Source organism: Cryptomeria japonica, chromosome 7, assembly GCF_030272615.1.
Source record: "Cryptomeria japonica chromosome 7, Sugi_1.0, whole genome shotgun sequence".
Lineage (NCBI taxonomy): Eukaryota > Viridiplantae > Streptophyta > Pinopsida > Cupressales > Cupressaceae > Cryptomeria > Cryptomeria japonica.
The window spans coordinates 148,031,976-148,046,406 of NC_081411.1; positions in this window are offsets into that span (position 1 = coordinate 148,031,976).

A 14,431-nucleotide genomic window follows, 5' to 3' on the forward strand; every position below is an offset into this window, starting at 1 on the left:
ATTCTTCTATAAATTGGATGATTTTCAATCAAACCTAATCCGAATTTCTATTAGATTATCGAACTTTCGTTTCTAGTACTCTTGAGCTTTTTGCTTTCAATTGTGTGAGCACTTGTAGGTGAGATCCACAAACCCATTGAAGAGGAAAGAACAACAATGGAGCCGCATGGAAGAAGCATCCGAATTGTTATATGGTTTGCATGATATTCTCTTTTAGATGCTTTGTTTTATGCCCCTATTGAATGTGCTTTGGAATTAGGTTTATTTCAATGAGTGTTCTTTTGATTGAGTTATAATGTCTTGTGTTTTGATTGATCTAATTATCTTGTGATGATTCCTAATTTCTATGCTAGATTAATTGGTGAACCCAACATGAATACTAACCTTCTAACCCCTCTACTATGATTTGGAGTGCTTCTAAGTTGATTTGCAGGTCAAAAACTCAAAAACAGGGCCGTGCAGGGTATTCTGGAAACTTCTACGCTTGTGTGAAGCATCTTGCACCTGTGTTGAGACATCTTGTGCCTATGTTGAGACATTCTGCGCTTGTGTCAGACATCTTGCACCTGTGTCATGACTTCTGCACCTGTGTAAAGTCCAGATCAGAGGTGAAAAATGCAGTTTTTACTTGAAATTTTTGATGTTTATGCATTCTGTTTTCTGTGTTTTGGATTTTGGTACTAATTATTGGTGCAGGATCTTAGCATACGCATGATAAAGACTACAAATCAAACTACTAACATGTGTTATGCAGATTCGATGGTCAAAGACAACAAATCAAACTTCTGACATGTGTTTTGCAGGTTGCCTTGGAGAAACAACCAAATTGTGTGTTTGAGATTTTTAATGAGGCACTTAGTGATTTATAAATAGGTGGAAATGAACCTTTGTTTGCTTTTTTTGTTAAGTATGACATTGGAGTAGGAGAGTATGCTCTCATCTTTCATAGGGTGATCAGAAATCCAGATCTTCGGTACCATACTTGTGTTGTTGATTGTTTGTCTCCATTAGAGGGCCTGCCTTCCCGACCACTTTGCTTTAGCAAGCAAGTGATAATCGTGAGAAGGGAACGACCCAAAGTGAGTACGGCTAGAATCCCTTGGCATTCTAACTCACTATAAAAAAATACTTGATGGGCGAAAGCTTTGAAGGAAGTGTTACGTTGGAATTGCAGTTACTTGGGAAGTGATGCCCCTTGAAACTCTTTCTCATATCAACATCTAAGTAGGGCCTCTTGGTCTAAATTGTGCTTGTGCGACTACATTTGTTTGGTATCTTGATGGGCTTAATGTCTCAATCATGCTTGCATGACATCAAGGAGTAATGCTTGACAGAAATCCTTACTACATACCTTGTTTTTAGAGGCCAAAAACCCTTCTAGTTGCTTGAGAAGGACAAATTCAGATACTTGGAAGAGATACTAAGTTCGCCATGGGGAGATTCCATGGGGACTGATGCTTGGCTGCCCTGAGAAGTGAGTGCCGTGGAGGGGAGCCCGTGGGGTCAAGCATCTATGTATTCTCCTTGAATCCCATAATGAGTCTACCTCTCAAGTACCTAATGTCTTTGCCTACCCTAAGGAATGTGGAAATGAGCATGATTGCCTTGAGTCTAAGTTGTAACATCTTGTATTCTTTGATTGTCAAAAGTTGAATACCATTTCAAGAGCAAACACATTGATATAGCATAAGATCAAACACAAGAGACATTCATCCAACAAACATTCAACAAGGTTTGAAACACACCTTCAAGCATGGTTATCCAACATTGTTCAAAAACTTGTCTCAACTCTTATATCACTTACATTTAGGTTCATCCTAGGTTGCATTTTTCAAAGTCATTGTCAAGTATCAAGGTTAGGTTTCACCTAAGTCATACTTCTTTTGCATATCAATAGAAGTCATCCATTTGCATATGTCCTCTTGCATAAGAGTAATATCATTTCATAATTAAACCTTAGGTTTCATCTTAGGTTGACATTGTCATACATTTGCATTTGCATATCCCAAGTCTCTTCATTAAGCCTAAGTCATTGTCATATCATATTAAGATCATTTGCATATTAATTGTCCTTTTGCATATAGTGTCAAACCTAGGTCTTGTCATACTTGAGCAATCTAACTCTTTGATAAACCCTAAGTCATTGTTAGGAGGTCTAGACCTTATCAAAGTCCTTTGTCCTTTTGTCATCAATATCATTTCGTCAAACCTAGCTTAGTATCCAAGCATATAGGGGAGACATTGTCATCTTGTCCTTTGTCAATTAAGTCCTTTTGTCCTTTGAGGTCTAGACATCATTTCAATTTCCTAAGGGTCCATCTCTTAGATTTGCATTTCAAAAGTTTGTCAAAATCTTCAAAAACAACCAAAAACATAGATTGCATTTTTATATATTTAGTTTGCATTTAGTTACATATCATATATTGTCTTTGAAAAATTCCAAAAAAAATAAAAATTGCATAAGTCACATGCCTGTTGAGACCAGATCAAGATCTAAGAAGATGAGTGAACCAATGTATCAATCCATGGATAACATAGTAAATTCGCAGTTTCAAACTAGCCAAACAGTGCAAGTTGAAGGTTCATTAAACACATCTCTACCACCATATGGAACGGTTCAACTTGGACCACCTCCATTATATGAACCAGTATTTGTACCCATGAAACCAGGACATGGGAGTGTTCCACCAACTCCAAGAGGAAGTGCACCTTTTAATTGGGATCAACCAAATTTGCAACATGACATTCGAACTCAAACATTGTATGAAGACCAAACTCTTTCACAAGGATTTGGCTCAGACCAAGGCATTCAACAAGAAATGAATCCAAATGTCCAACCAGATTCTTCATCTGATTCTGATGCTTCTGATGATGTCGACATGTTCCTTCAAGATCCAAAGGTAATAAAAAGGATGGATAAGTTCCTGAGCAAAGTCTTTAAAATGTGTCCTCAAAAGTATCTTCACATGATGAGTAATATGGCTCCCTTAAATGAACCAATTAATGTGAAAACATAGCAAGGCAATGAGATGTTAAGTTTCTCCTCACATCCAAATGAAGAAAAATGTACAACAAGCAACTCAACCTACCTTGATGAGTAAACGCGCTTCAAAGGAATTGACAGTGACTATTCCTCAAAAGTCATCATTTGAGACGATCAATAATCCATTATTTAATACATCGCCTGTAATACAAGATCAAATGAAGACCATGCAAATATCAACAATGGTTCCTCAACAAGAAGTGGTTCCTAATATGCATAAAATTGGATCGACATCTAAGATACAAGAAAGTTTCACAACTGGAATGCCTAATGTCAATAATGTCCGAAGCAATTCCACGATGCAACAAAGTTCTTATGTATCTTTGTCAAACACTATTGCGATAGATCCTTCCATAATGGCTACACAAAGAGCTATGGATAGTGGTTTGCACCACCAACAATTATTGCAACAATTGAGTAATACACAAAAGGTGCGATCGAATGTGCAAACAAATGATGTACAACAACAACCATATCGCATTCGACACGAAATTGCAGCGCCTTCGGCATCATTACAAGTTAACACAAACTTGCAACCATCACAAGGGATTGGACAACCAGCACAACAAGTTAATGCAAGTGCTATACCCCATCCTAAGGAGAAGCAACGAAAATCATCTAAACAAAGTTTTTTTCAAATGATGGGATATACACCGCGACAACAATTGGCACAAAGTCAACAAATTCCAATTCGTCAGCACCAACAACATGTGCCACAATATGTGCCAAGGCAAACAAGTTATCCTACTTTGCAACCGCAATTGGCGCCTATGCAATATCAACCTAGGCTCCAAGAAGCACAACAACAAAGTCAATATCAAGGCATAGCACAACCACAACAACAAGAGAAGTACCAAGAACTTTATATGCAGGAGACACCAAAAATGACCATTGCAGAGTATCAACAACCGATCAGAAATGCGATATATCAACAAAGAATACCAATTGGGATTAATGATGAACCTCTACAATCTGATACAATTGCGCAACAACTTGAGAAGTTGCGATGAAAAGTTGATGCATTAGAAACTAAAGGAACAAAGAAGTTGTATATAGATCAAGATTTATGTCCTAATCCCTTTGACAAGAGTGTATACATGCCTCCATTCCCTAAGCATTTTGAGGCACCCAACTTTGAGAAATATAGAGGGAATGGCAATCCAAAAGATCATATTCGAGCATTTTACGTGGCATGCACAGAAGTAAACTATGAGGATACATATTTAATGCGATTATTTGTACGAAGTCTCACTGGACAAGCTATGGATTGGTATTCACATCTGCCAGGAAATATAAAGACTTGGTCAGAACTGGCACAAAAGTTTATATCTCATTTCGCATTCAACATCGACAGTGATGTGACTATGTCGGATTTATGCAATACCAAGCAAAAGCAAGGTGAACCATTAGTGACCTTTTTGCAATGATGGCGGAGCTTGTATATTCATTCTTCTCTTGATATACCTGAAGAACAACAAGTGAATCTGTTTATCCAGAATCTGGTCCCAGAAATGATGTATGAGCTAAAATTGAAAAGTCCTAGTACTATAGAAAAACTCATTAAGAAAGGAATGCATATTGAAGCAGCTCTTGTAGCTAAAGGAATTATCAAGCTCAATAAGGACAATGACAACACAAATTATTCAGGGGACAGAAACAGATTTTGGTATAAGAACAAGAACGTCACTAATGATGGTGTTGTTGATGCGAGAGCGGTGAATGCAAATCAACCCCCATTCACAATCAAGAAGTTGAGTGTTCCTAATATGTCGACTATGGAACAAAATCAAGCACCCAGGAACAATGTTACTCAACAGTCGCAATATCAACAGCATGCTCAACAGCCACAATATAATCAACAACAGGCTCCACAACAGCATGCTCAACAATATAGTCAACAGCAAAGCCAACAACAAAATCAACAGCGCAGACCCTTCCGATCGCAGGATGGGCCTCCTCGACAATTTACACAATTGGGAGAGCCTATCAAATCAGTCATGAAGCAATTAATACAAGTGAAATTTATCAAGCTACCAGATATTAAGGCAGAACCAGCGGTAAAGCCGCATTGGTGGAATGATAATGCGTATTGTGAATATCATCGGTCCAAAGGACATAAAACTGCTTCATGTTTTCAATTAAAACATATGATTCAAGATTTATTAGAACAAGGAGTAATTGAGATAGATCCACCCCATCCAACCTCCAACGCTGATCATACCATTTTCAAAACTCCTTTGCTTGATCATGACAAGGGTAAAGCGTCTTCTTCCAATTCTGCTCAAACGGCCAATTATGCAAATACCAGTTATCATAATGTCATTAATTGTTTTCATGCGTCAAATGAGTATGTTTCCACCTTGCGAATAAAAGAACAAGATCCTTCTTGTGCCGTCACCACTCATCGGTCTAAAATCGTCTTGAAAGGAGCTCCTGTCGCTCCTCCCAAACAAACTCCTACAAGTCAGTATAATCTTTTGGATCATCTAGGAAAAACCCCTGCACAAATATCCATTCTAGAATTGTTGAAAATGTCTCCCATGCATCGTGCGGTCCTAGATAAAGCTTTGACTGAGTCCACTGTCCCAACAGATATTGATGTTGACCAATTTCAAGCGTGGATTGGACATTTAGCCATTTCCCAAAGTGTTGCATTTTCCGATAGTGATATCTCACCTGACAAGCTTCCCCATTATGACCCTTTGCACCTAGAAGTCTTTGTCCACAATTGCAAAATCCGATGAGTCTTGATAGATGGCAGAGCGGGTCTTAATATCTGCACTTTAAGAGTGGTCATTGGCCTCGGCTATTCAGAAAATGACATTGATGCTTCCAAAAGGATAACAATCAAAGCCTATGATGATGCTGAGCGCCCATCCAAAGGAATAATTGTATTGCCTATCAGAGTTGGTCCAGTGACGGAAAACACTTTCCAGCAAGTCCTAGACCTTGATCTCCCTTATAATATGATTCTTGGCCGTCCGTGGATCCATGCCATGAAAGCAGTTCCATCTACTTATCATCAATGTCTAAAATATCCTTACAACAGAACTGAGATAACCATTCCAGGAGATCCTAATCCATTCCAGTTCTGTGCTACCCTAAAGGATACTCCTCAGCAGCAGGTCCCAGTCAATAGAGAGGCTAAATCAGACAGTTATGTGGATCCCAATGTATTGTTAGATGCTGTCAAAGGCAAACTAAAGATACAAGATCATGGGTGTGGAGAATATTCAATGGGCCAAACATTCCTCATTGGGAATTTGCCGATGTCTCCAAAATCATATGGAAAACCGCATCTATTGCAAAAGGAACCCAAGGTCATTATTCAATATCAGCCTCCCACTACATTTGCAAGATGGGGAGAACTTGACAAAGAAACTATAGATGATGGTGTCATAGATTGGCTCTATAAAGATCTAACTGAAACCCCATCTGTCAAGCTGCCAGTGGAATTGTATGGCAAAGGATTTACTATGCTGCAGAAGAAAGGATATGATGGCTGTAGTGGCTTAGGCTTGAAAAACAATGGAAGGCTAGAACCCATCATACCTAAGAGGTGACCCCCAACTTTAGGGTTAGGTTTTGTACCGTTACGAATTGGATCCACATCTACCAAAAGGTCCACGTGTCGAAAAGGGCGTGATTCTGATGATGAAATAACACCTGAGGCTACCCAACCCGAGACTGATTCTAATGAATGGGAGTGGAGTTCTTTTTCTTCCAGCTCCTATGCCCTTGACAATATCTTCATTGACCCCGATAACTTGCCTATGGAGGATAAACATGCAATAACTCCTCTTCCTAAAACCTGTCCTCATGCTTGGATCAAGTCATTTTGGGATCCAAGCTCTGAATCCGACACAAGCAGTTCGGATAGTGACACCACAGACATTCACATTTTTACCATATCAGCCCTCTCTATCCTTACAATCGATGATGACATGCCCCTCATATATCCCCAACTTATCCAATATGACCAACAAGAACCGCTCACATTGGACTGTTTTCAGAATGATGATGCAATTGCAGAGTTCATGGGACTACGAGAAGGTATACCACAAGGCGACCATAAGGCAGGATTTGCTATTGACCTGGATTCAACAGCATATTTTGGGGAGACAACTCCCTCTTCCAGTCATGAAAAAGAAAAAGAAAAAGAAAAAGGAAAAAATCAAAAGAATAGATCTTTGAGTGAAAACCGTAAGGCGCTCTCTGATCATACAAAAGTAAAAATAAAAGACGTACCTGAGGGTGAAAACCTTTCTAAGGCGCCCAAAGGTGGAAGAGTGGATGTACCCCTATCAATTCAAGACAAATCAACATTGCTGGTTGAGATGACCGAGGAAATCAATTTGGGTACGCCTGATAACCCTAAGGTCATTCACTTTGCTGCCTCCCTGTCCAAACAAGAGAAAATAGATTTTATCAATTTCTTTCTGGAGAAGAAGATCATCTTTGCATGGTCTTATGCAGATATGCCTGGCCTCGATCCAGAGTTAGTCCTTCATCATTTGCCATTGAAACCAGGTGCTAAACCCGTCAAACAAAAAATTAGAAAAATGCATCCTCAAGTGGCTCTTTTGGTCAAAGTGGAATTGAAAAAATTGCTCGATGTGGGCTTCATCAGACCTATTGATTATGCAGACTGGATTTCAAATTTAGTACCAGTTAGCAAAGTAACTGGGGGCATCAGCATCTGCATAGATTTTAGGGACCTGAATAAAGCATGTCCTAAGGATGATTTTCCATTGCCCAATATAGACATCATAGTGGACATGACAGCTGGTTATGAGATGCTTTCACTAATGGATAGTTTCCTGGCTACAATCAAATCCGCATTGCACCCGAAGATCAGCATAAGACCGCATTCACCTATGCTTGGGGCACCTATTGTTGGAATGTGATGCCCTTCGGTTTGAAAAATGTTGGTGCAACATATCAAAGAGCAATGACGACAATCTTTCATGATTTCATGCATACTTTGATGGAGGATTATGTGGATGACTTGTTATGCAAATCTATTACCAGAGATAGTCATTTTGCCATCTTGGGCCCAATTTTTGACAGAATGGAGACCTACAAACTTAGGCTCAATCCGAAGAAGTGTGTCTTTGGTGTTACAGCTGGCAAATTACTCGGATATATTGTTTCCCACCGAGGCATTGAGGTCGACCCTGCCAAGGTCAAAGCAATAATGGATATGCCTCCACCTTCAAACCTCCGGCAATTAAGAAGTCTGCAAGGAAAGCTCCAGTCAATTCGTCGTTTCATAGCTCAGTTGGCCGACAAATGTCATCCATTCCAACATCTACTGCACAAAGGTGTCACTTTTAAATGGATTGAGCAATGTCAATCAGCCTTTCAAGCTCTTAAAGAATACTTTCTATCACCGCCTATCCTAATGCCTCCTATCGATGGCAAGCCTTTTTTATTGTATATCTCTACAACTGAAATAGCATTAGGCGTTCTCTTGGCCCAACAAGATGAGAACGGCAAAGAAAGAGCTATTTACTATATCAGCCGAACACTGGTAGGCTATGAGCTAAATTATTCAACTATTGAGAGGGCATGCTTAGCAGTGGTGTTTGCAACACAAAAGCTCCGACATTATATGCTAAGCCACCAAACATTGTTGATTGCCAAAATTGATCCTTTAAAATATTTGCTCAGCCGAGCAGCTTTGACAAGTCGCCTAGCAAAATGGGTCATGATTCTTAGTGAATTTGACATTGAGTATATAGAGCGAAAGGTGATAAAAGGACAAGTCATAGCAGATCAACTGGCAGATGCTCCTATTTCAGACGATCATCCCATGTTGGCCGATTTCCCAGATGAATCAGTCTTTGCTCTCACACCATCTAATGAATGGAAGTTATACTTTGATGGGTCCCACACCAAGTTCGGATCCGGCGCAGGCATTTTGTTTGTCACTCCTCAAGGTGATGCTATTCCAAACTCCTACAGAATAACTTTCCAATGTACCAATAACATTGCAGAGTATGAAGCATTGGTCACAGGACTCCGAGTGGCAATCCACTAGAATATCAAGCATTTGCAAGTCTATGGAGATTCTCAACTAGTCATCCGACAAGTCAATGATGACTACGAAACAAAGGATGAAAAGCTTATTCCTTATAAGCACATGGTAGATTTCTTCAAGACCAAATTCACAGCTATCCATTTCAGTCAAGTGCCAAGAATGCAAAACAAGTCGGCAGATGCAATGGCTATGATTGCTTCCATGATAAATATGCCTCATAATATGGACAAGTGTGAATTCTTGGTTGAACAATTGCTGGTCCCTTCTTTTGACATTTCGACAGCTGATGTGATGTGCGTTCTTGTTGGTCCCAACTCCCCGTGGTACAATGACATATATCAGTATTTGAAATCCCAAACTTTACCACCAAACCTTTCCGCTAACCAACGCTGAGCCTTTATTCGACAAACAGCCAAATATGTCATCATCGCTGACACTCTTTATCGCCGTTCCTTTGACCATACCCTCCTCAGGTGTTTGGATTCTGATGAAGCACAAACGGCTTTACATGAGGTTCACGATGGTATATGTGGGGGCCATTTCAATGGTCTTAGCTTAGCCAAAAAGTTGATTCGTGCTGGGTATTATTGGCCCACTTTGGAAAAAGATGTTCATGAGTTTGTTAAAAAGTGCTACAAGTGCCAGATCCATGGCGATTATATTCATGCACCAGCTCAAGAGCTTCATTCTGTTATCTCTCCGTGGCCCTTTTCTCATTGGGGATTGGATCTTATTGGCAAGATTCACCCAACATCTGCAAATGGACACAAGTTCATTATTACAGCTATAGAATATTTTACAAAATGGATTGAAGCCATCCCCATGACCTATATCATTGGTGTCCAAATTTCAAAATTCTTGCTAAATTATATCATATGCAGATATGGGGTTCCCCTTGCCATAGTCATAGATAATGGTCAACCCTTCAAGAATAAAGATGTTAAAGAGCTTTGTGAAAAATTTCATATTCAACACCATAACGGTCAAGCTGAAGCATCGAATAAAACCATTATCAAGATCTTGAAGAAAGTTGTCAATGACACTGGTCGAGATTGGCACGTACAGTTAAATCCAGCACTGTGGGCCTATCGCACTTCTATCCGCACCCCTACTGGTGCCACACCTTATTCCTTGGTGTATGGTGCGGAAGCCATTTTACCTTTGGAAGTCGAGATTCCTTCCTTGAGGGTTTCCTTGCAACACCTAATTGATGATGAGACACACAGAGTCTCTCGGCTGCATCAGCTTGAGATGTTAGATGAAAAACGTCAGACAGCTCTGACACATTTGCAAGCATACCAAAACCGTCTCCGTCGTTCTTATCATAAGAAGGTCAAAGGGCGACACTTCGAAGTGGGAGACCTGGTTTTAAAGGCCAATCCCAAGAATGCACAGTCTACTGACATCATCAAGGGCACGTTTGAACCTAATTGGGTTGGGCCTTTCATAGTAACTGCAGCCTATGGCTCGGGGGCATATCAGCTTGAGACTCCAGAAGGTGAACCTCTGTCTGATCCTATTAATAGCATGCATCTTCGCAAGTACTGGGCATAGTTTTCTGTCAGATATTTCTCCAAATATGATCCTGAAAAAATACAAAAACATGAAAAATAAAAAAAAATACAAAAAAATGAAAAAAGCAAAAAAAGAGAACAAAAAGTAAAGAGCAAAAATAAAAAAAAATGATTCGCCCTCTAGTGAAAACCTGGAAAACAGGCGCTTTGGGCAAGTACCATGGTGAAAACCTGGCAATCAGGTGCCATGAGTAATGAGATTATTGCTCCGTCATCTATCATGACTTCTAGCCATGTTTTCTCTCGGCCAGTTATCATGCCTATCTTTGACTCAACCCAATGTTTTATTCCAGGCCTGTTATTGGTCAACATCACTGTCTCGCTTACTCTAGTGTCTTGTACATATGTTTTGGTCCTGGTTTATGTGTCTTTCAAGTGCGCATTGGGTGCTTTTCCCTCGTCATGATCAATCACTGGAGCGTTTAAATCCAAAAAGTCCTGAAAAAAAGTCATAAAAATTGAAAAATGTCCTAAAAAATCTCTAAAAAAATCAAATAATGTCCTGAAAAAAATTCCAAAAAAATTGAATAATGTCCCGAAAAAAGATCAAAAAAAAAATCAAATAAGGTCCTGAAAAAAGAACACAAAAAGTATAAAACTCTCAAAAACAAACATTTTGCAATAAAGTATTCCCTTTGTGCATCGACAGCTCACTGCGTATACATCCAACAATTTGCAATCAAACACTGTGCTTTACTGAAATCATGCTTTAACCAGATGAACCTTTTCAATCAAAATCAAACATTCAAACTGATCACAATTGTCATATCAATCACATATCAGCATCAAAAATTATCTGTCCTTGTCATATTATCATGGGTCTTATATAGGGTGTGGTATACTCGAAACCAGACTATGTCCTGTCTTAGACGGGGTACCACATATCCTGAAACCAGACAGCATGATTGTCCTATCAGTGCGTTCAACTTTTGACAATAAAGATCCAAATGTTTGTTTGATTTGTTGGAATTTGTGCATCTTATCTTTTTAATTGATTTATCTTTATCTTCAATCACATTCCTATGTTGCTCGATGATGTCACTGAGTGATTTAGAGTGACTGGGATGGCTCATGATCCCTTTCTTTTTTGATTGTGATTGTCGTTTGTCTATGATGTGTCTGTCTTACGCAAATCGGGTTGCATTTCAGCTCTGGCCTTCAATGCCATGATGCTACGCATCCATTTTGCTATATAAAAATAAAGGTTCTCACCTACAAAGTGCATTACTGAAAGCAAGTTTTCATCATCTCTAACTGTCTTCTATCTCATTTCTTACTAACACTTCTTCCGTCCGGTCGGATAGTCAGTTCGGTCTAGTGCTCCAATATCCAAAACCATATTGCGTCCTGCATCCATTTGGTTAGTACATTTGCATTTCATCACATATTACATCAAGCATTTTATCCATTTCATATTATAAATGCATCAAAAATACATAAAAATACATCCATACATGTCCATACACAATGCATAAGTCATCCATTCATGAAAAATAACATTAGTCATAACATATTGCATCCATCATATCGATGCATTTCATATCACATATCATAATAATGTCGGAGTACAAAATCAGACTGTCTGTCCTAAGTATGGCCCGCAGGCTGACTACAAAATGGCACACTACATAATGTCCACTGTCTGTCATACGGAGCACGTGCCTCTGTCACTGGGTGCTCCCTCTATCCTCCTCATCCCTGCCATGTCTCGCAGATGATGTCCCTCCTGGTCCTGGCTGTGGTGGTCTCATCGGTCCACTCACTCCTATGCTACTCAATGACCTCCGAGAGTGTGACCTGCTCTCTGTCCTCGATCGTGCTCGATATGAAGGTGCTCTCCACTCCGGTGGAACTGCACCCTCATATAGTGTCCTCCAATACAGTCTCTCCTCTCCGGTCTCTACTAGCATCTGTGCCATCTCCCATGCACTGGCATCCCTAATCGACCCAATGAACTCAGTGACCCTCTGTCCCTCTCGTTGTGCCTGAGCTATTGCTGTATCTCGTTCTGTCCACAAAATGGCGTTCTGTCTCTCCAATGTCGCAATATAATCCTGCTAGCTTGCTATGGTAGCCCTGTACATGTCCATCTCCTCTGTCCTAGCTGTCTCTAGCTCTATAGGAATATCCTGCAATGTCTCCTGATCCGCTGTGTCTGGCTCCTCATCATCCTCCTCACCATCATCTCCCTCATCCTCCTCATCACCTCCATCAGCTCCGTCCTCATCTCCATCACCTTCATCATCATCACCCTCGTCATCCTCCTCGTCCTCATCATCTCCCTCCTCTCTTGTGAGTGGGAAGTCCTCCTATCTTCTCGGTATTGGAATGTCAAGATCAGTCAAAGGCATTGGTCATCGTCGTGCAAACCATGTCTCATACTCCTCTATAGTCCTAGCATCTACCACATCTGACATCCAATCCCACTGTCTCTGCTGTAACTGTGCAAAGTCGGCATATGCTATATGTGACTGAATCATACTCCCCCACTGACTCGTCTCTCGGTGAGATCAGGCAAAGCATGCAGTCCTCCAAGGTACATCCTGTGTCTCTCCAAACTGTCGTCTGACCCTCTCTGGCAAGTACAACTCAATCACTCTCTGGCGGTTCACTGGTCGCCCAATCAAGTACCTCTCCTGTCTGTAGTATGGTAACTCCTCATGATCATCTGACCATCCGGGGCAATCTCGATATGGTCTCCATATGAACTCTCTAAGTCTATCTAGCTCATGTCGCCAGTATAATATGTATCCAAAAGGACCCTGTCTCAGTGCTCCACCATAGCTATACACATATGGTCGATGTGGTACAACCTGTCTATCTGTAATCGGCCGACATATGGCAATATGCTCAAATGCCCATACCTGAAGCAATGTGACTCCACAACTCAGCGTCTGCACTCCCTGATATGCTATCTGATGCAGCTGGAAATACAACATAGCAAGTACACATGGTCCCCACGCGTACACTGTCCCCTCTGTCACCATCTTCTCTAATACTCTTCCCCAGCCAATAGGGAATCCATGTCCTCGTCTATCCCCTGCCATCGCTCTGCCAATGCGGTAAGCAATCCTGTGTTTTCCCTAATCTCGGGCATATATGTGATGTAATACAATCCCAGTCCAGCTAATGTGTCTCTCTCTGTGCTCCTGAGTCTATGTCATAGCATGAAACAGTCAGGTCGATTCTCCTACGTGATCAATGGATATTGTCGACTCTGCATCACAATCGGGGCATTATTTTGTCATTTTTAGGGTTTGCTCCTACGGGTTGCATTTCCTCATTTTCATGTCCAAATCGGGGTGTTTTTCATCTACATTGCCCTATCCTACCCTTCCCCCCCTTGTCAGGTCATTTGCATGCAATTTCAACTCAAAACTAAGGTTTTTATGAACACTTGCGCCTGTGTAAGAGAAATTGCGCTTGTGTCAGGTGACTTGCGCCTGTGTCTTCCTACACAAGTGCAGAACATCCTACACAAGCGCAGGATTAGACCACACAAGTGCAAGAGTCCATTTTGGTAACCTCTGTGGGCCCCGCAATGTCCCGTAAGCCATCAAAATTCATGAAATTCAAAACATGGGTTTTCGAGATACATACCGCTGCTCCTGCGTCCTCCGATCGTCTGAATGTGCGTACATGTTCTCCAAGGTGATCCACCATTGGAATGTTCGCCATCTGTCTGCAAGTGTCTTTGTCCAGAGCAACAAATCCTCCTCTTTAGCTAGTGCAAATGAGTCATTTTCACCCTCTTGGTCCCATTTATAGCTC